The 23158-nt window shown below is 34.3% G+C and overlaps 1 pseudogene; it reads right to left on the bottom strand.

The window, feature by feature from the left end:
- Positions 1-13454: 13454 nt before the first annotated feature.
- On the bottom strand, positions 13455-18089 carry LOC149539610 (DNA replication licensing factor MCM4-like; annotated as a pseudogene).
- Positions 18090-23158: the final 5069 nt, after the last annotated feature.

The following is a 23158-nucleotide window of genomic DNA, read 5'->3' as shown; positions in this document are numbered from 1 at the left end:
TTATCTCAACAATCTCCCACTTGTTGTATACATTGCATAGGGTCAATCCGTAGCCACATAAATGAACAAGGGAAAAATCCCTTCCAGCACATCCATCATCATGGATCAAAATACACCAAGTGCTCCATCCTGGTACCTGCAACAAAATCAAAGTATCCAGCATCTCGAACATGAATGATCTCACCTCCTATTATGCCACTCCCACTGGACATACATAGAAGTCATCCAAAGAGAAAACCACCCAACCTGTCGCATTAGAAGATCATAAAATCCTGTACCAACTAAAATTCCAAGCACAAATAACCTGATCCAAAGGTAATCACATGTATCCATAGTTGTCAAAATATCCATAGCTGAAATAGCACCCACAGCAAGTGCCAAACCCATCCAACTATCCATACCTCAAAGGTATAACAAGTGAATCTTATATTACCGACATATCCAATCTATAACCTGCAATCACAAGCCTCAAGAGCAATACCTGCCACATATATACCAAGAAGCTCCCACTGCAAAAGATAATGTCAAATCTATAACCAATCCACTCACAACATCTCAAAGAAGTGAATCCATGTAGAATCAAGGACATCCACAATACATAAACTGATATCCTGCAAGAACAACTCTCATAACAAGTCTCCAATGCTCTCCCAAGTTCACCACAACCAACAAAGGAAAGAGAAAGAAATAACCATGTCATCTCTCACATGACATACATGAGCACAAACTAGTGATCACAATCTCTAACCAATCTCAAATCCAATGTAAGAAAAAATAGAACATTCAAGAAGATAACCAAGACCAGAGAAACCATACAAATCATAACCTGTATCATGTCCTTCTACACACACCTCTAGATGTAAACTGTGCAAGTATGATCTCCTCCATAAAACCCCAACAAGAAACCTCAACAACACCCAAACCATACCATATAACTCATCATGGGTGTAAGCCTCTCACAAGAAGATCAAACTCAATAAATCCATTCCTAAACCAAGGAATAACCATTCCTAATCCAAGAAAAATGCCCAATATAAAATCATCTCCCAAACTCAACCAGCATAATAACATATGCACATAGAGATAACCAATGCTAAACCATCTCTCAAATGAACCCTCCAGAACTAACTCATATACCATAGCTCAAGATCCATATCCATGAAATACAAGCATAAATATAATGCAACTGAGAGAAAACAATGGGCTATACCTCTCAAGTAGCAAACTGCCGAGTAGACCAAGAGTGGGGAATGAGAATGCTCATCAAGATACCCAAGTCTCCAACCAAGACTCATCTAAGAACAATCTCCTCTCAAGTCCATATCAAGTGACTGCCCCTCGAACTTCTTGCTGAAACCATCAACTATCCCAACAAATACTTCTCTAATCCAAGAGAAATCAACATCACCACCGTCTCTAAGTATCCATGAGCACCTGTAACCAATCAATCCATGCCAACTCAAAATGCAACATAGCAATATCATGAAGTATCTAGCTTATGATTAGTGTACTCAATACCAAGAAACTAAACCAAGATCAATGTCAAAAATTCCAACCATGGCCTCAAGAACATAAACATGACAACATGATCTTATCATCTCAACCAAAGAGATAACATGCTCCACATGAACATACCATAATATGTCACAACTCTAAATGCGTATCAAGAGTATACCATGACATAATAATGAAACCATCCTCATACCAAGGATAACATGCCAAATAAAAAATATAAACCACACCTTTGCCAAGAACCCTGTGAGTCCTCAAGATGCAACCATCTCCACACACCATGAAGAAAACCATCTCCACATACCAGGAAGAACCATCTCCACACACCATGAAGATAACCAAGAACTCCATGAGTCCTCAAGATCTAACCATATTCAAACACCATGAAGATAAAAAGTGCACCATGCAAATTTCAAAGATGCTTCTGCAGCAACAGGATCTAAGACAAACCTCCAACATCTGCAAACACTCAATAAATATATCAATGCCAACAACTCCCACTCAACCATGGTACCAAGTCACCTATGGCATCATAAAATCCATCATCTCCAAACCAAGAACATATAAACCAAACCATAAACTAATCCTGCACTGTCACCCCATCACTGTCACAAGCTCCCACTAAACCGTGTATCCAAGCTATCCATGACATAATGATGAAAACCCATCCTCTAACCATGAGAATCAACTAAGGCATCAAACCATCAAAGAACTCAAAGTGCACATCATGAGCTCCTCAAAAGAAATCAAAATAACCATGATCCTCAACCAAGAAGATATACCACCATAACTAAATTAGAAAATCCAAGCTAATGAACATCAAGGATGTACCTTTATAACCAATCATGTCATGCCAAAATCCATGACACCATGATCACATCCATGAACTGAGCATCTGGCTCTCAATATGTCCAACCTGTCAGCATAGTCAACCACAATCCTCCACCATGACTGTCCCTGGTAACAACATCTCATCCCTTCTACAGAAAATAGTAAATCATGTGACTTCGGGCATAGACAACCCAAATCCAAGCCACCAATCTGAATATGCATCAATAATGAAAGATCAATGGGCAAAGACAACCCATAACCAAGCTATAAATGCAACCTGTAAGTATAGACCGCTTACAACACTGCACAACTTGTAGATCCAACAAGTCATCATGCATATCCAAACCAAACACTGATAACTATATCATCATGAGACCAATCTGAAATATGAACTGACTATACAATGACATCAAATCTTAAATTTCCAATGCCATAAACTCACAATGTTACCATAGTCAAAATATACCTATAAACTGTTCAGATCAATATATCAACAAATAAATCACGCCAAACCTACACCAAATTTGAACCAATGTGTAGAGCTCTCCAAGAGCTTTCCATTGACTACTCAAAGTCCAAAATCCGACTCCGTATGCCCAAGTTATGCCCTAATCCGTGCTCAAAATAAAGAACATCTGACTTTAGGGCTCTGAAAACCTGACAAAATTTCAAAATCATAGAACCAAACCTACACCATGTTGTAGTGCTCTAAATTAGCTTTCCAACGCCTATAAGAACTCTGAAATTTGATATTTTGAGAGAAAGTTATGGTCGTTTTACTAAGATAGTCTTTTTACCATTTTCAGTACGATTTTTCATTTTTAATTTTTTCAGTGACAAAAATTCCGACGGGATTAAATTTGACGGCCATCATGGGCTGAAACCAAAAAACTCTTTCATTTCCTCTGAACATGGCCAAACTAGGGCATATTATATATCAAAATTTATGGAAATGTCAACCCGGATCCAATGGTGAGGTCTGTTTTTACCCAGGAGGTCATTTATGCAAGCTACCCCCCAAAACCCTCATTTTAAATGAAACATCCGAAAAACTCTTTTGACCAACAATTTCACATGCCCAAATATTTTAACATCCCATCATAACAACAAATCCAAAACCCTCAGATCTGCAATAAATCATTCATATATCTTGCCCTTTCTTTTATCCTCTCATGCATTCCCATGGATTCAATCTAGGGTTACAATAATAAAACCATATCTCTGATACCACTTGTAAGAAAACTTGGCAATAAAGAATATAACCATTTTCACATAACCCATAATAGATCTGAAATAAATACGAAATTAAAATCCACATGCAAGAGAATAGACAACATACCCATAAAATTGTGACACAAGATATACCCTGGGAAACCCTCATTAAGGGAAAAAACCCAACCTCCAAAAGCATCCATCACCATGTATTATTTAGCAAAAAATACCATTGCCATACAACCATGGAAGCCTTCATGGCCATAGCCACAATCGAGCAAACTATGTGAACAAGCATGAATCCACACATCCCATGCCATGCTTTCAACCTTCACAAATGCTCCCTTGGCTAACCTGTCAAGCCTTGTCCCGCTCGACTCTTGCCTTTTGTCTTCTCCTTGTCACTCTCTCACACTCACAACAACTACCCTTGTGGCTGCTTATATAGTAGCAAGTCCCACAAAACCACTAAGTGGTATTACATAAACCATGTGCTAAAACCATGTGCTACCTAACCCACTGACCCCCCATTTAATATTGGGCATTTAATTCTTTTCCCCAATATTAAATAATTACATAAAATATTATCACAATGTTACAATACAACTTATCAAGAATATTCCATGGGAATCTTTACATGTTGCACGTCTATCTAGGCACAACATTAAATAATAAAAAATAAAATAATAAAATAACAATATTATGCAATGTGTGCAACACCCATTATCTCAACACAAGGTTGTTTCATAATACCTTCGTATAAGTAACACTTTGTTTGTTTTGATCAACATTATAACACTTACCTTTTTTTTTTTGTCGATGTTTCTCGCTAGTATCTCATTTGATCTTTGTCCATTGCAAATGTTGCTAACAATATTCTATTCTTTAGCTCATGATGAAGTGCGGACTCCTCCTTCGGTTGGGAGTCCACTATTGTCTGTTGTGTTGTCAGCAACAAGGACCATGCAAACATCATCATTTATGCCCAATAGAACTGGTAAAACCTTGCTTTTCTATATTTTGTAATATGCTATATTTTGTAATGTCTTTCTACAAGTTGATGAACAAAAAAGTAGCATATTAGTGCTTAAATGATGTCTACAGAAGCTTGCATACACACAAACACATGCATACACACACCATACATACATACATACATACATACATACATACATACATACATACATATATAGAGCCACACATATAGAGACATGGACATAGGCAATGAGGTAGACCAATAGAGAGCAGTACTACTGAAGCTGATCCATTTCCTGGAGTAGTTCGTGTGATTAGTATTGGTTCGTATGAAGGGACATTGTTGCTAAATAAGAAAACTATGTTTCCATTAAGAGAAAAAAAGCTTTCAAGTGCTTTAAAATTGATATTATTTAAAGTGTAAATTTAGTTTACTTTTACACTACTCATTTTGGACTGATAAATCCTTTATGTTTTTGTAGGTAATAATGCTTTCTTTGAACATCTTTTTCATATAACATTGAGACTGTTTGGACCCACCATACTTAAAAGGTATGTAGTTTCATATCATTGCTACATAATTTTTCTTTTCTTCTATTTATTGTAATATATTAAAGTTATTGATCTAACAATCTATTTGTTTTTAAAAAGGTAGAATATACAAGCTGGGGAATTAAAAAATCAGCTGATTGCATCCATGAAGGAGAAATTTGGGAAAAACATTTTTGACACTGGACTACTTCTGAAAAAGAGTAGCAAAGCATATAAAGACTATGAGGGATCAATATAGAAGGGTTATTAAGGATAACCCAAAGTATGACCATCCTCCTATGATTCCACCGATGGAGTGGAATGAAATAATAGAGGATGCAAAGGAGAAAAGGCTATGTGAAGATAGAGATAATGAAGTAGCACAGGGCAAAAAGAGGTATGTCATTATAGTATTAAGTACATTGTAATCATGCACTAATTATTTATATTTGTAAATATATAATCTAAGATGTTTGAAATTTTTCATAGATTGCAGGACACATCCGTGGCTAAAAAAGCGACAATAGAAAAGGTTCGCCAACACAAACTTGGCTCTGGTGGCTATATGAATCTGCAGTCTCAACTTGTAAGTAGAGCAATGAATTTTGTTTGTTTTTTTTAATATAATGTTGCAAATATTTTTGTTTAATGAAACCATACATGGAAAACTGACGTTATCAACCAAAAAACATAGGGCACAAATTTCAATGTGGAGGTCACATATGAAGATAGAAAAATTTCCTTGAAGGAAGGCTATAAAGTTGTGGTTGCACACCTACGTGAAGAATCTGTAAGCCTTGCCCAAGAATCTAGTGCACCAAATGATATCTCATAGGTAAATTGGTCAGATGAAAAGTAAATGAAATTAAATAGTTGAGAAGATTCAATTTTGGTATTAGTTTTAAACGTAAATTGACTACATAACAATGTGCATAACATTTTACTGTAGCCTTCATATCCTACCAAGAACCTGCTCTTGGCAAAGGCCATGATTTGCATTATAGTGGTGGAGGTATTAATTTTCTATTGGAAATTAATTATACAATTATGAATACAATTTAACATCTTCAATTGGAATTTGACGTGTATCCTTTTTTTGAATATTTCAGAGCATGTTGAACATCATGTTGAGGGACTAGACCATGTTCCAAGTGTTCAACATGTTGATGCGGTGGCAGATCAAAATGTTAATTTACATGATGTGGCATTGTTAGGTAAGAAAAATGCATTTTATGTTGCACTCATACGTAATTACAAACTTGTAACAGTTAGAAAAAGAAAAAGAGTATGCCAATTTATCGTATTCACTCGTTCTTGCAACAGAGCCCCCTTTAGTGTACCAACCTCCTGCTCCTCCAAAGAGAAGGAGCCATCATAATTTGACATTACATGTGCTAGAAGAGGAGGAGAATGAAGCAGATATGGATGTCCCTATGAGTTCTTTTCTTAAGAGAGCTTAGAAAAACAAAAAAAAAGAAATGATGTTTTCAAATTCTTCTTTGATAAACCTTGTTGGATAATGAAAGAACTTTGTTTTAAGTAATTATGTATGAATGATGTGTATTAATACAAATTTTTATTTTATGTCAATGAATATTGTTATGTGTTAATGAAGTTTTGATTAGTATTGTGTATTAATGAATTTTATATCATATTAATGAATGTTATGTGATTGTATTGATTGCATGTTATAGTTCATAAATGGATGAATGAATGAATGAAGTATGTAATTAGATGATAATGGGTACTTTAGATTGATGTTAGGGGGAGGGGGGTGAGGCCAGATGAGCTTCCACCTTCATGTGGTTGGCCTTGTTAAGTAGAGAATATTACAGTATTCTTGAAACCAAGTGAAGCTCAAATTTGTTAAGTCTTCAAACACACATCCCAATTCTCTTTAACGAGACTGAAGTTTTTTCGCTTGTAATAGTCTCATTGCAGTCATCTTTTGGCTCCTTGAACATATAGTTCTTGCTTAGTTTAAATCCCAATTATTAGATATTTGTCCACATTGGAGTTAGTTTGGCATAGAAACCTGCATATTTTATTATATATATTTAGTCAATTGAAAGCAATGTAGAAAGCATTCACATAGTTGATGTTTAACAAAAGAAGACAAGATGCATATACTATTTAGCATGGAAATCCTTGTAGGTGAATTTTGTGTTTATGTACACACACACACATATATGTATGTATGTATATAACTTCAAACAAATTTGTAGGCTGAATTAACAAGAGACACCAACCTCAAATCCTGCAATGCAGAAGGAATTGACCTTTTAAATGCAAAGTGTTTATAATGTAGGTAGATTTGCCTTAGATCTCCTTCAAGGTCTTCAAAAAATCTTCCTTGTACTTATGAATAATCCACTAAGATTTGAAATAGTATTTTTCAATAAATGCTCTAAACTTGGAATATACCTTCATAAATTTTTTGCCTTAGATCTGCTTGTCATATTCAAAATAAGCCTTCACATGTCTATTCACTTAGGTCTAATTTAGGTCTTCCACAAATTTGACCTATAATTATGCTCTTGAATCTCTTAAAATCTTTTTTGTATTCAAATGATATTTGATGAATTGATTGATACAAATTTCCTCACACTTGAATCCAAATATCATTATCATTGTCAAACATAACACAGACATAAAATCATTTTGGTTATTTGCTTGTTATACAAGTTAGTCTTATCTTTTTGGTTCTCACAAGTCATGAACTTATACATCTTTGGGATATCCACAAGCTATTAGAGATGTTTGGATGGTTCATGTCCTTATTTTTTTGTGTCATTTGTAGGGTTTTTGCCATGAAGTCTAAGGACGGACATGTTGGATGTTTGTGATAGACATGTCCACCTATAAGAAAAGTATCAAACGTAGGAAAAATGCAAAGAAAAAGAAATTTTCATGACTACCACTACACATATCTCGACCCTTAATACCCATATGCTTAGATGGATTAGTTAACATTCCTAATCTTTTATATGTTTAGAACTCCATCTCAGAAGCTCCAAAATTATATGGGCTTTGTTCAATCCTCTGATAATTTAGAGATATAAATGCTTCTTTTTCTATTTTTAAGTACAATCCCTCTTAATACAGTCTTTTTTGTTAATCCCTCTCTATACAATGTCTGTTAAACCCTCACAAGTAGCTTCAGGACCTACTTATTACTGTCTTTAAAAACTGTTATTATGTGTAGGACAGAATTTATGGGAAACATGGAATTAGTGCAGAATTATGTATTATATTAAATCCTCTTTTCACAAACAAAATCCAAATTTACAAGTAATTAAATAGTTATGGTCCATATAAATTTTGATACAAGATATAATATTCATATGTGGAAACTCATAAATGAAGTGGATTTAGTAGGTTTGTGCTTTTTGGCAAATTACGTGTAGCAATCCAGTAGCTCTCTTTGCACTGTCCTATTTGCCCTTATGGGTAAGTATTATATGGTGAAGTATTATAGGCATTATTACATCATCAATTGGAAAAATGTGTAGAAACACATGGTGATATTCATGAAATATTATCTTTGTTCAGAGTCTTCTTACAATATCATGTTCATTGGTGGTAGGTAAGAAGATATCCCACAAAGAATTATTAGTTAAGAAGAGGAGTTGTTTTATCTGAAGCCTTTGAAGTTGACATCACCATTCTCAAGAGCAACACTAGATCTTGGGTATGTTCTCTTCTTCTTTCTCTATAAACACTTTTTTATTAGGGAAGCACTAATTTTTGTCTCTTTTTCTTTCTCATTATGCATGATAATGAATTCGTTACCTCTTTGAGCTTCTTGAAGACCTTTTGGGAAATGTCACTCCCACGAGAATTTTCACTTTGTAATCATATTAGTTATGGGAGTTTTTGGTTGAGAGTAAAATCCTAACAAACCTCCTACATTAACTATTAACTATTGTTACAATGATCATGAATTTTGACAGATGGTTTGAGGGTATACATGATAAATGTGAGGCATTCCTAAATTATTTGATTCCCAAAAATGAAGAGAGGCACATCTATGCTAATCTATTTGTAATCAAGCATATGGAAGGTTTGGTAAGTGAAATGAACTTGAAGGATATATACTTAGTTATACAAGAGAATGTAATCACAAATGCAAATGATACAGTGGAATGTCTTAGAGTGGATCCAAATAAGCTTGATGTGCTTAAATATTATTTGGGTCATGGTGGGGAATCAAATATGTTGAACGAGTTGAAGTTAAGAAATTTTCTGGGAGAACATGGCAACCTTTTAGCTCTTGTTGATTCTTTAGATGGATGCCATAGTGAATTAGTAAATGTAAAGGTGTTGCAGCTTTTCGTCAACTTTTTGACTGACGATCCTAGTTATTTCAACATAAAGAAGGATTCAATGAAATTTGTTATTGATGGATTTGCCTACTTTGGTTGGATGGTTGGAGAAAAGGTTGTTAGGATATACCATTATATCATCATCAGGTATTGCATCAACACATGGAATTACCAATTCAGTAAGGGAATCAACAATTGCTTTCATAAATGTTCTTTTGTTACCATCATCTCTTTTAAAATCTAGAGAGCTTCTTGATCATTTTTTGGATGCAATGCTTATCAATCTAGAGAAAGCATTTCAGTCATTTGATATTTCAAGTGTGAAAGCCTACTTCAATTTCTTAGTTCAACTAGCAAATGGTGAGCCTACCATAAAGCATGTTGTCAAGGGTGCAATTAATATAATGGTCAAGCTATCTACTTGCGAAATTCAACTTGAAGGATTGAAGTTTATTTTTGGCTTCCTGATATCTGTGTTGGTTGCATGTGGTGCTAACAAACATGTTTTGGAAAATTCCACAGAAAAACCATGGTCAAATACTAGTTGTAGTAGTGGATCTGCTATTTGTAAGTTGAAGTCAAATGTTACTAAAAAGAACACAGATGCACTAGTTAATCCAATCAATTAGGGAGCTTAATCTACTGCAATGGAGTGTGATGCCACATCAATAGATGAAGATGAGGATGATGGTACGTCAAATGGTGAACTGGCTAGTATGGACAAAGAAGATGACGATGGTAGTAATAGTGAACACTCACATACTCTACTATTGCACATGTTGTTGCATTACTAAAAAGGCTTCTATTTGCTCCTTATGAGGTAGTTCAGACATCCTACAGGTTTCTACTTTAATATTCAAATATGCTTAGTTTGTATTTTCTTTAGGGAAAACTGACTCTTTTGGGATAATTGCATTCATAAATGCCTAAATTTTTTTTTTTTTTTGTTCTCTTCTAGCTTGTCCATGTCTTCCAAGTTGCTTCAGGTTCCCTTCCCAAAGTAGACAATGTTGGCAATAGATGATGTGACAGAGAATAACAGATCTTTGCCAGTTCCTTCAGACACAAGTGTTGCCACTGGAGGCAATGGCCAGGGGATTATTGAAGAAGATACCAATACTTCATCTATTTAGTATTGTTGTGATGGTTGCTCAACTATTTCCATTCTTAGGCGACGTTGGCATTGTAATGTTTGCCCAAATTTTGATCTATGTGAAGCTTGCTATGAGGTGATGGATTCAGAAAGGCTTCCACAGCCTCACTCAAGAGATCACCCAATGTCAGCTATTCCAATTGAAGTTGATTCAGTTGTAGCAGATGGGAGTGAGATCCAGTTTTCCATGGATGAAATGAGTGAGAAGTTTATTGCAAGTGGCAACTAAAATCAGTTTACACAATTCACCTCCATTGGATCCCCCAATGGAAACAAATGAAAGTAGAGATTTTGTTGTAACTGCAAATGATACAAAATTAGTTTACAAGGCTTGAAATATGGAAAAACTAAAGCTTCAAATGTCTACTTATTCATGCATCATAGTGAAAACTTAAGTAGGTAATCTGCCAAAAATGAACAATGGTAAGTAAATACAGTAGAGATTTTTAGAAGTAAAAATTATCATTTTGAATTGGTAAAAACTCTTTATAATTCTATACTTAAGATTATTTAAATAATTTGAATAGCTAAACTCCGAGCTATAAATTTTAAAAATACAATTAAAATAGTTGCTCAAAAATGTTTTCAAAGAAGTTGAATGAAATCAGTACTATCAAGTTGTCAAAATTGGAGACTTCCCACATGCTAGCTTTTGTGCACAATTCTAAAAACTCAAGCCTATTAACGACCAAACACATTCCAAATTTTCCTTGTATTATCATTAGATGGGTTTATCATAACCATAATCCTATCTTTACCTTACTATCAAATCTAGACAATGACTCTATGCATAAATATTTGTTACAGAACTTTACTTTGCACATTTTGATATGTTAAAATTCAATAGCAACTTTATAAACTTACCTTGGAGATTCCTATACTTCTTCAATTTCATTCCCTATTCATTCTTGGAGGACCTTCACAACAACTTCTATATTGAGGAGAAAATCAACACGTACAAAATTTAAGGCAATTAAAAATAACTCATTCCTCTTGTACTTTGGAAAATAGTTTGTCACCAAGCTCCTGCATCCCATTCAAAGATACATCAATCTGCATGCTCAAAAAAAAATCTTTTTCATCAAACCCTCAAACAATGTCTTTCAGTTCCATGTAAAAAAATCTAACCATTATCCATTTGGTCAATTTGCACAAACTCGACACTAATGATATCTAGCCCCAAAACTTGGATTATCTTTTCCAATATGGAAATCTAAGGCAATTAGTTATCTTGACCCTTGATTGAACTTTGGAGTACAATCTCCTTCAACATGCATTTTTTTTGTAACGACACCATGATTCGACTGCATTTAACTATGTATTTTTTGATCTTGAAATGAGATGAACATGATTGTGTAGATGACTTGATTATTTATAAATTTGCTAGATTTGATACACACTCTTTGTTGGATTGCAGGAGGAGGCAAAACAGTTTTGAGCAATCTAAGATTGGTCCAATGGAAAGTCAATTGAAGGAAGAAAAATAAACTGGAATTCCTTGTGCCATGGTGGGATCTATAGCTCAGACTCTTAGATAATCAATTTTTATTGATTTTCTTGTCAAAAAAATCAGATTTCAAGTAGAGAATCTGTAATCTCAAACATAAATTTGAGTGTTATAAAAAATAGTTGTACTATGTACTATGATAATTATATTTTCTTATCAAGAATGTATTCATGACACTCAATTGCTTCAGCTTGGTGGGGCTGGTTGTATACTAGTTGAAACATTTAGTTGTACTGCATATAAATCTCAGTTTGTAAATTTAAAACAGTAGATATATATTTGAATAAATTAAATTTGCATCAGTACTGTAGAAGGAATTTGCATCAGTACTACATCCAAGTAATTTCAAACAATCCCTATTCTTTCCTGAATTCTCTGGTTTGAAACTAACTGTGGGTAGCATTTATTAGAGATTATCCTTGTGATGTATCATGGTCATGATTGCTAGACTCTTATAAAGCTTTTGAATTCACCTCTATAATATCTTGTACATTGTGATTCCCTTTGATTCATAAATTTTGAATAATGACTTCCCAATTTGATAATGATTCTTCGCCATCTTTTTTTTTAGTCCCTTTTCCTTATAAGTGCTTCAAGTTTATAATAACAATGTTCTACATCTTGAAAACTTCTTATGATCATATCTAAAGAAATAGCTAATAGCTATGTGTTTGCACATCTTGTAGTTGTTTCATAGTAGAGCATATGATGCATTGTGCCAAGTAAATTCATCTACATTTTGCACTTTTGTTGTTTCTCCCTTGTAGCTATTCGTAGCAAACCAAGTCTTCATGGCACCATGATTGACATCATTTGTGTGTATGGAAGACAAGCTATTGATGATATTCAGCATTCTCAATTATCAAAGTCACCACCATAGAATCATCACTACATCAAGATTAGATTCTAATTTTTCCTCTTTATATTTAATTTAAAATATAGATTAAAATAAATTTCTCTTTTTATATTTAATTCTCTTTATATTTAGGTAACCACATGAAACTATAGGGAGAGGACAAATGCCATTGTGAACATTAAAATGAACTTTTCCATTACGTTGGTTGAAAAAAATACCTTTATAATTGCAATTACTTTTTCCTCACTCCAAAACTTGATAGAACAAAACACCAATGATTTTTATAATTTATAATTATCATCCTCTTATCTGAGCAAGAATTATAAGATATCCATCATTACCTTGGTGGTTGTCTTTGTCACAGATAGTACACCCAAGCTTTGGATTCCTTCAATTTTCTGGATTTTTTTACAAGAGAAAGTACCCATCAATGTACTATAGAGCATGAAGCTCAGGGCATATTAAAATAGTTTTCCACAACACACTGACCGTAGTCTTATCAAATACTTCATTACTAATTATTATAGGGGCCATATCATCCTCAAAACTTGTTCATGTCCTCTTCACATTGTCCCCATGAATTGTAACAAACCCCTCACTCACAAGGTTTCCAATTGCATTACAAATTTGAAAATGAACAACATAACTCATAAAGTATTCATTTCCCCCAAGAAAATGAAGCTGGAAATAGCTTGAAATTTACCCACAACAAATAATTACTTACATCATTCAGGCTGAGTTCCTTGGATCCCTATTTGTGCATTTCCTCCATCAACTATGATTGCATTCATTCATATCTGGTTAGGTGCCATACCAAAAATTTTCTCAACACTATTTAGTGTAGTATAAAGAATGTTACCTCAGTAATATAGGTTGATGGTCCCCCTACTTGCATCCTTTCCATGATAAGAATCGTCAGTGATGAAATAAGATTGGCTTGTCTCATTCTTTCACTGGCTGAGACTCCCATGTTTATGAGATCCATGTCAATGGTCCCTATAACCATGACACTCAAATGCATTCAGTGGCTTCCAATTAACATATTTCTTTTAGAGTTGACTAATTTTGTGATGATAATGCATTCAATATACAACTAAATGAACTGATAATCCTCATTGCTAAAGATGCACAATGGTTACCAGTTGAATGATCGGTGGCAAATTGTTGAAGTGCAACTTCAAGAAGCCGAAATGATTCTGCCACATCACACCTTTCAACCTGCAGAATTATAATGTAAGATATCTTTTTATTGCCTCAATTTGGCTTTAAAACATTTAGGAATGTAACTGACTTTTGTCTACATAGGATTTTCTTACCCACTAAGAGAATCTAATGCGGGCGAGGGCTTCGCTTATTCTTATTAAGCTTTCAATTTGGCGTGGAGTCATTGTGATAACCTATACAATTCATTCAAGAGAAAAAGTTAACATAACATGAGAATTTCCCTGCATCTAGATGCATTCTTCAGTAGAAGTATGAGATATACTGTTACTTTTTTCACATGTGTAACTTGTAAGCATACTATATAGAAATTGAATTTGAGAATATATTGAGCTAACCTTCTTGCTACTGCTAGGGAAGTTTCCCTTCCTACGCATTTCAACATAACCATGAATCAAATCTTCTACTGCCTCATCAGATATCTTAGGATGTATATGTTGTCTTGCATAAGTGATATACAAAGTGAGAGTCGGGAGGTTGAATGCATCCAACATTTGGTCCTAGAATCATAATGTAGTTCACATCAAAATATCAGGTCATTGGACCCCCCATTAATTACTACATAGTATTGACCAAATCAGAACTTACCTCTGGCTCGTCACAATGTAATGCAACAAGATGCCTTGCAAGAAGCCTGTCTGTTTGTTCATTAGTTTTATCAAGAACTAGGTAGATCAAATCAAACCTACAGGCATTTTTTGTAATTCTTTTATACTTGAGTGACAACAAATAAATTCTCTAGCTTGAATTCTAAAACCAAACATATTCCACCTGGAAAGCAATGTTAGAGGAAGTTGGATATTGTCAATCACTGACAATCTAGGGTTATAGCATGAACCACTAGGATTGGCACAAGCTAAAATAGATGTTCTTGCATTCAGAGATGCTATGATCCTAGCCTTTGCAATTGACATTGTTTGTTGTTCCATAACCTACTTCAAAGGAATGACCAGACATTAATATACAAGTCAACCAACAACATAGATTATGAAGTCAAGAAACTAGTAAAAGAACATAATTTGAAGAGTTCAAAGAAAAATCATACCACATGTAACATGCTATGAGCATTGTCTAACATCTTGTCAAACTCGTCTATGCAACAAACACCCCTATCACTCATTACCAATGCTCCACTTTCTAGAACCTGTTGAGTTCAAAGAAATAAGCAATTTATATAGAATAAAGTGGTAGGTAGCAGTGGGGGAGCAAGTAGCCCAAAGAGCTCAATGATCAATAAATTGAGTTAATAACTTACTGTTTCACTAGTTTCAGGATCCTTTGATACATAAGCAGTCAACCCAACCACAGAGCTTCCATGACCACTTGTATAAATGACTTGAGGCGCCAACTTATGCACATACTAAATTAGTTGAGACTTACTCGTACCTAGATCCCCAACAAGCAGGATGCTGATATCACCACAAAAAGTAGCACCTAAAGCTAGTTTTATCGTAATTCCCCCGAAAAGCTATTTAAGAAGCATAATGGTTAACATATGGTTCAAAGAACATGCAACAAATTACCAATTAATCAAACATGAATGCAAAGAAAGATACCTAGCACAAGAGCCCTTTCTTTACATCTTCTAGCTCCCAAATACTTAGAGCTAAGGACCTAGTTAGCCTCTCATAGATATTGGACATGTGAGATAGTTCTTTCAACTTCTCAATTTGGAAATTGGTAGTCAAAATTCAATTTTAGAGCTTGCAAAATTCATGTTATATACAAAAGGTAAAAAGTATGAGTTTATACCTTAGCTTCATAATTAGCTAGTGACATATCACCCACTTGAAAAGAGGCAAAACTATCACTATTGGTATCATGTTCCATTGGATCTTTGGCTTGCAATCTTGTCTTGTCTGCCTTTTTTAGATGAAGGCAATCGATGTAGGTCTGCACCAACAAATGATTTACAAATTAGAATTAGAAATCATAGAATACAACATTAAGGTCCTCATTTCCAACTTAAATGGACTAAGATAGGCTTGAGAGCTTTGCTTTAAATAGATATTTCACAATCCTTTGGTTTGGTCCCACTCTAATTGTCATAGCTCTGAAAATCCCAGTAACCTACAAAAAAAAACCAATGTCAACCTTCAAATGCTAACACTTGGAAATAGAAATGAGTGTAGAATTCATATATCATGTAATGTCAGACACACCTCGATTCGATCACCAGGTTTGGCTGCATCAACAAGTTTTTCATGCATCAGCGAGTTAACAATGTGCAGGATTTCTCCCTTTGGAATGGCATCAGGCATTTCTTGTAGCCTTACAATCTGCTTATCAAAAAACCTAACCACAAAGTAAAAGGATATAGTTGTCTTCAGAGTCTTGAAAATGCAGCTTCAAATCATGCATAAACTAAAATCAGCAAGTTCTTACCTGGATCTGTTATGCATCAATGTCAAAGAATTCATAGCAGCACATTCTAGCCTTGCACAATGTTTAGGTCCATTAATCTGACCTAAGCATTTGAAGCATAAAATAGGATGTGAATACAAATCCAACAAAAACACTTTTAGACAGCAAGTACCATTATACATAGTGAAGCAAAGATATGAGATTGTTTTTAAAACATGAAATACATTTGAAAAAATTTGGTACAAGATTCTCATGGAATATGAGGATAAAATTTGGTGTGAAAGTTCTCATACAGGGATTTTTTCACACTAAAAAAATGTGCTCTCTCATATATAGCTTTCATCAAGCAAACATCTCAATGTGAGAAGAACATCATGTATGGTGTCCTATTAGTTCCAATTAAGGTTAGAAAGAGCAGATCAACAGTGGTCGTGTCACAATAAGGAGTAAGATCTTATTTGCAAAATCCTAGAATCTAAAGGCTTCTGAGATCACTTTCACATGCATGAATCTGTTTAAAGCCATAGATTCTTTGCCACAGTTTATGCAAAATAGAATTGAGAAACAAACATAACATACAATGAAGACACAATTAACTGTTATATTAAGAGTTCAATTGCAATCCAATGAATTACCTCTATCAATAGGTACTAGTGCTAGAGCATATCCAAAAACAAGGCACCTAAAGAATGCTTCTTTGATTTTTGGTATAATTGAGCTGCATCGAATTATCATTCCTTTGACTAAAACCATCTTCTCAATATCTAGATTTCAAAGACAACAAAACCCCCTTATTAGATTTTTCAAATAGCATTGAAAAATGAAGATGTAACTTTAAAAAGCATTGCCTACCTAATGGATTCAGATCCTGCCTGTTAACTGTATCTTTAAGATTGAATATTCTTGCCTGAATGCAATGGCAATTATATGTAAGTCTGAGGCATATTTATGTGCATAAATAAACAAAATTTTCTTGCATGTTAATTGTATCTCTAAGATTGAATATTCTTGCCTGAATGTAATGGCAGTTATATGTAAGTTTGAGGCATATTTATGTGCATAAATAAACAAAATTTGAAACAACAAAGTCATTAAATGAAAACATACTAACTATCAAAACATATTTTTCCAAAAATACAATTCAGTCACCTGTATGTGCTTCTCCCACAAAGGCTTGAGGTGAACAACTACATCCATCAATACAATGTCAAAAATGGTGAGAACTTCAGGAGGATATCTGACCATCTTTCCATAAAGGTCTTCATCATATTCAAAGATGTTCATTGCATCAATATTAAGTGAATCACCTCTGAATTCCATTGTCTAAATGAGAAATCAACTAAATAAATTGAATAAAAAAGCAAATGTGCTCAACCAATAATTTTAAATGAGACTAGATGGTAACCATAAGAAGCCAGTAGGGACAAATTTGAACCTGTTCCAAGAGCCTCATGTATTTCCCCTTAAGGTCTGAAGGATCATCCCTAAAATTCCTTAGAAAGTGTTGAACTGCTTGATTGAAATCTTGAACACTTATGTTTGTGCCCCAAAAAAGCATAGGGGGGGGTTACCATCAAGGTCACCCTCAAAAGACTGGGGCATCTAATTATAACAGCCAAAAGAGGTAATTAATGTGTGTTTCAATAGAACATATTATACAAATTGAAAAGAAACAATTGACTCAATTGATAGGCAATTCTCTATCCAAAAGGTTTTTTGGTACAAGGCAATATCTTCAAAATAGGTTTCTTTAATGTAGAAGGCACCAAAAGTTGGTACATAGGCATCTATTATGCCGATTCCCTAAGGAGGCAGTTGCTTGGACAGTCAATGTGGATCACCCATTGAGGTTTGTAGAATAGAAGGGTTGTTTGGTATGACCCATTTGACAGAACCCTAGGAATCTCCATGGTTGAACTGACCCAAAATTTGGGTGTGCAAGCTAACATACCATTAATATAGTTTTTAATGCTTCTCACTAGCAATAAAGCATGTTTTATTAGCCCATTATTTAGCTGGTTCACCTTTATTACTTCAAACAATCTAATCCAATGTTTATAACGGTAGAGTTCTATTTATTAGAATATGATACATTTTCTATTTTGGTATGTCCAGGTTACATACTCCATATTCTTAATATATGGTTCAATTTTTTTTTGTACTAGTCTATTTTTAATTGCTTTAAAAAAATTTAAATGACTATTGTTTGGAATTATCAAGTATAGATTAACCCAGACTCTGCCAAAGGCCATAAAGCATGAGGAATGGCAACTTTACAAATCTAGAATTCATGACGTGAATGACAATCTTCATCCATATAATGCTATTTTAAAATTTAGGACTTTGTCTTGTTATGTGTTGTGATATATAATTAATATTTGTCAAAATTGTAGGAAGAAGCTTGCACAAAGACTTTTGTTTGATAAAAGTGAAAATGATGATCATGAAAGAAGCATATTGACAAAGCTGAAGCAACAATGTGGTGGTCAGTTTACTTCTAAAATGGAGGGAATGGTATGCTGCATCATACATAAATAAAAAACTCACTTTGATTCTTATCAATGAAGTTAATCTAATTGTATATTGTGTAAAAATCTATGTGATTGTATCTAGGTCACAAATTTAACATTAGCAAAGGAGAACCAAGGGAATTTTAATGATTATCTTAATGAAAATTCTCAAGCACATCCTGGCATAGACTTGATTGTGACAGTTTTGACAATTGGGTTTTGGCCGAGTTACAAATCATTTGATCTTAACCTACTAGCCGAAATGGTATGCCCATTTTGTATACAGTATACCTTTTAAATTTGCCAATTTCTGAAGTAGGTTAACATTTTGACCTTTGCTACTTAATGCAAGTAAGATGCGTAGAGGTGTTCAAGCAGTTCTATCAGACAAAGACAAAGCATAGAAAGCTTACATGGATATAATCTTTGGGTAGTTGTAATATTAATGGGAAGTTTTACCCTAAGCCTATGGAACTTATTGTTACTACTTCCCAAGTAATTGCCTTTTTGGTTGATTACTGGCTAACAGTTAGATTCTTTGATTCATATAAAATGGCATTATAGGTCATTTTATAATGATCATTATTGGGAATTTCTTCTTCCAGTTTCTGGTTAAGAATTAGTTGGGTAGGATAAGTTAAAGCAATGGTTAATGTCATTAATTGTTAATGACCATACATTGATAATTTGATTCATTTTCTACTTATGCTATCTATTTAAAGGAAAACTAAAATTGATGCGTTATAGAAACCATAAATATGCAAAGTGAATACATCACATTTATCAATGTCAGTTTCCTTGATATATCTGGAATTCACTTATTTTTCCTTGTGTAACTTACTCTATGGTTATGATACGCAGGCATCAATATTCTTGCTATTCAATGCATCCAAAAGGCTAAGTTACTCAAAAGTGAAGACTCAATTGAATTTGACCGATGAAGATATTGTCAGATTGCTACATTCTCTTTCATGTGTGAAACATAAAATTCTCAATCAAGACCAAATACAAAAACTGTGGCACAAACAGATGTCTTTGAAGTCAATTCAAAATTCACTAATAAGATGAGGAGAATCAAGGTATGAACTCTGATATAACAAATTGTATACTATTTTTCCTATCTATTTTTAACAAAAATTAATGCATGTGGAGATCACATGGGAATTGGTTTCTACCTGATTGCAGATTCCACTCCCACCAGTGGATGAGAAAAAAAAGGTGATTGAGGATGTGGATAAAGATAGACATTATGTAATTCTAATCAATAAATTATGAGTTAGCTGAAGATCGATGCTAATATGTTTTCTCATGAATCTTTTTCCAGGGTGTTGCTACTCTAACTCTTAGATTGATTTAACTTCATTTTAAAGTACTAGCTCTGAATTTGTATTGATTAGATGTTATTTTAGAGTAGTAAAGCTGTAATATGGATAATATGGTAACAAAAGGTGATCAATGCCAATGATAGTCACCTGGTGTTAAAGAAATCAGGAACATCTTAGAGGAGACTTGGAATATTGTATTGGCTATGTCATTTGTGGTTCTTCTGATAAGGGGTTAAATTGTTGATAGAAGCAAAAAAAGTACTTTGTCCTAGAAAAATAAGTGTTGAAGCTCCACTTCTTGTCCTCCAAATGATCGGAGCTTTTAATATAGATAATATAGTAATCAAAGTTGATTGAATGGTATTTACCTTGCATTTAAAAAACTGGCAATATTCAAATAGGAAAATCTGGAGCATCATGAAGGAGGCTTGCTCACATCTTGGATATCATTTTGAAATTTACCATACACCATTGTTTAAGAGCATCACTATGTTTGTTCATCAGTCACACACTGTTCATTTCTCTTTTCACTCTTTACAAGAAATGAATTTGTGAATAGAGGGACATTTTTTGCTATGTGAATACTAACAATGATGATGCTCGAACACATAACGTTGTTCAAAATTTGAAAGTTTCTATTTGTTGTATCAAGACTAAGTAAATTGTGATGAATTTGGGTTTGGAGCCTCAAGAGGAGGGCATTAATCAAGCTCCTCTCTGGCTCCATCCATAGCAAATGTGGAAACTTGACTAAGTGTCAAAAAACTCAACTTGTTCAGACTTGAAAAATGATTATGTTGGTAAGGACAGTGAGGACAGTGCCATGAAGCAACAATTGTTATGAAGGTGTGAAAAGGTCAATTGGTACTGAAGCAAAATTTCAATCAAAGAATAAAAAGTTAAAACTTAGCATGTACTGGATGTGTAATCCAACGCTTTTATTTTGTTGAGGAATGTTGTGTCACTATTCACCCTGTTGCAAGCAGGTGCACACAAGGATGAAATGAAAAGTAAGTTCCACCCTTGAAAAATAATTATGCTAGTAAGGATAGTGAGGACAGTGCCATGGACATTTATATGCAGCCTGAAAATGGTGTTATTGAAGGTTGGTTTTGCAAGTATTTAACTTGAGGAAAACACACAAGGTTTAGAGCTTAATGTGCTTGTTTTATTAGCTCCAATGAAAATGGTTCTAATGATATTTCTGGTATTCATGTTCCCTCTTCATGAGAATGAGCTCACTTTGATGCTTTTTTATGATAACACATTACAAATGATTAAAGGAAATTACTATGCAATGATATGGGTGATGCAAACTGCCTCCTGGATTCACGTTCCATCCCACTGATGAAGAGCTCATAACACATTATCTCATTAGAAAGGTCTTAGACGACAATTTCACAGGAAGGGCCATTTCTAAAGTGGACCTCAATAACTATGAGCCACAATTTTTTTTTGACTAAGCATTGGTCAAAATTTTGACCAATGACATGTAGTTTTCTACCAAGCATTGGTCAAAATTTTGACCAATGCCTTGTAGTTTACTACCAAGAATTGGTGGAAATTTTGACCAATGAACTGGTGATTTCCACCAAGCATTGGTCAAAAGTTCGACCAATGAATGACAGAAAAATGCCCTAACAATGCCAACATTTTCGACCACCATATTGGTCAAAAATTTGACCAACCTACTCGATGGTCAAATTTTTGACCAAAATTTTTTTGACTAGTATCCTGTACTTTTCCACCAAGCATTGGTCGAAAGTTTGACCAATGAATGGCAGAAAATGTGGTCACAATTTCAACTTTTTTTACCAATGTATTGGTCAAAATTTAGATCAAAATTTTTTTGACCAATGTGTTGGTCAAATTTGATCGAATTTTGGTCAAAAATTGGGTCAAAATTTTGACCAATAAAGGTCAAAAAATGAGCTCAAATGTACTAGTGTCAATTAAATCCCTATTCCTCTATTAAATTGAATAAATCCTCAAATCTATTCAATTTAATTCTATATCCCTATTTTATTAAATAAATCATTTAATAAAATATCTAAAATCCTAAGAGCTTCCCTAAACCCTATCCTAACCCCTAATCCAACCCATTCACACATACTAACCTCACTTAGCCACTTAACTAACCCATCCCATCAAATCTAAGCCACTTACCCCCTAATCCCCCCTCTAATCCAAGCCTAATCCTCTTCTAATCATGTGCAGAATCATAAACATGGGTTAAGACTTGCTAACCCAAACTAAAGTCAACAATCTCATTCTCCCCCAACCATCCCCATTTATGGCTTAACCTCCCTCATTACTCCTTTGACCAACCCATATCCTACCCTCTCACATCCAATCACCCTGTGACATGTGTCACCTCCTAATTGGCTTCAAACAAGCACAATCCATCTGCTCCCCTTTGAGTGCATCCTAGCCCTCCCTCACCATCTTGCTATCCTTGCATCTTGACCGTCCATCCCTCTACCCCTTGGCATATAAATAGAAGCCTCTCCCTTCACAAACATCATCCACTTTTGAAGAAAACTTATAATGCTATTTTGAGAGCCTAAAAACTACCAAAATACTATTATAATGCTGAAACCCCTCCATACCTTCATTGTTGAATCATTCATCCATACTCATATTTGATTATCACTCATCCATTTGGAGCTTGAGCACATCATGAGCATACATATGCTATCCATCAGGGACATAGCTTTGTCATCATGAGAATCACTTGAGGAGTTTACCATCTTTGGTCTACTTTCCTCAATTTTGTCTTCTTTGGTCCTATCTAAAATGTTAGCTTTCTTAGTATTGTTAATGCTTTCATTTAATA

Source organism: Cupressus sempervirens, chromosome 9 (genome assembly GCF_028749045.1).
Source record: "Cupressus sempervirens isolate cs-2001-9-10 chromosome 9, ASM2874904v1, whole genome shotgun sequence".
NCBI classification, from domain to species: domain Eukaryota; kingdom Viridiplantae; phylum Streptophyta; class Pinopsida; order Cupressales; family Cupressaceae; genus Cupressus; species Cupressus sempervirens.
Note: the sequence above shows the minus strand (reverse complement) of the source record. Positions and strands in the feature narration are given on the sequence as shown.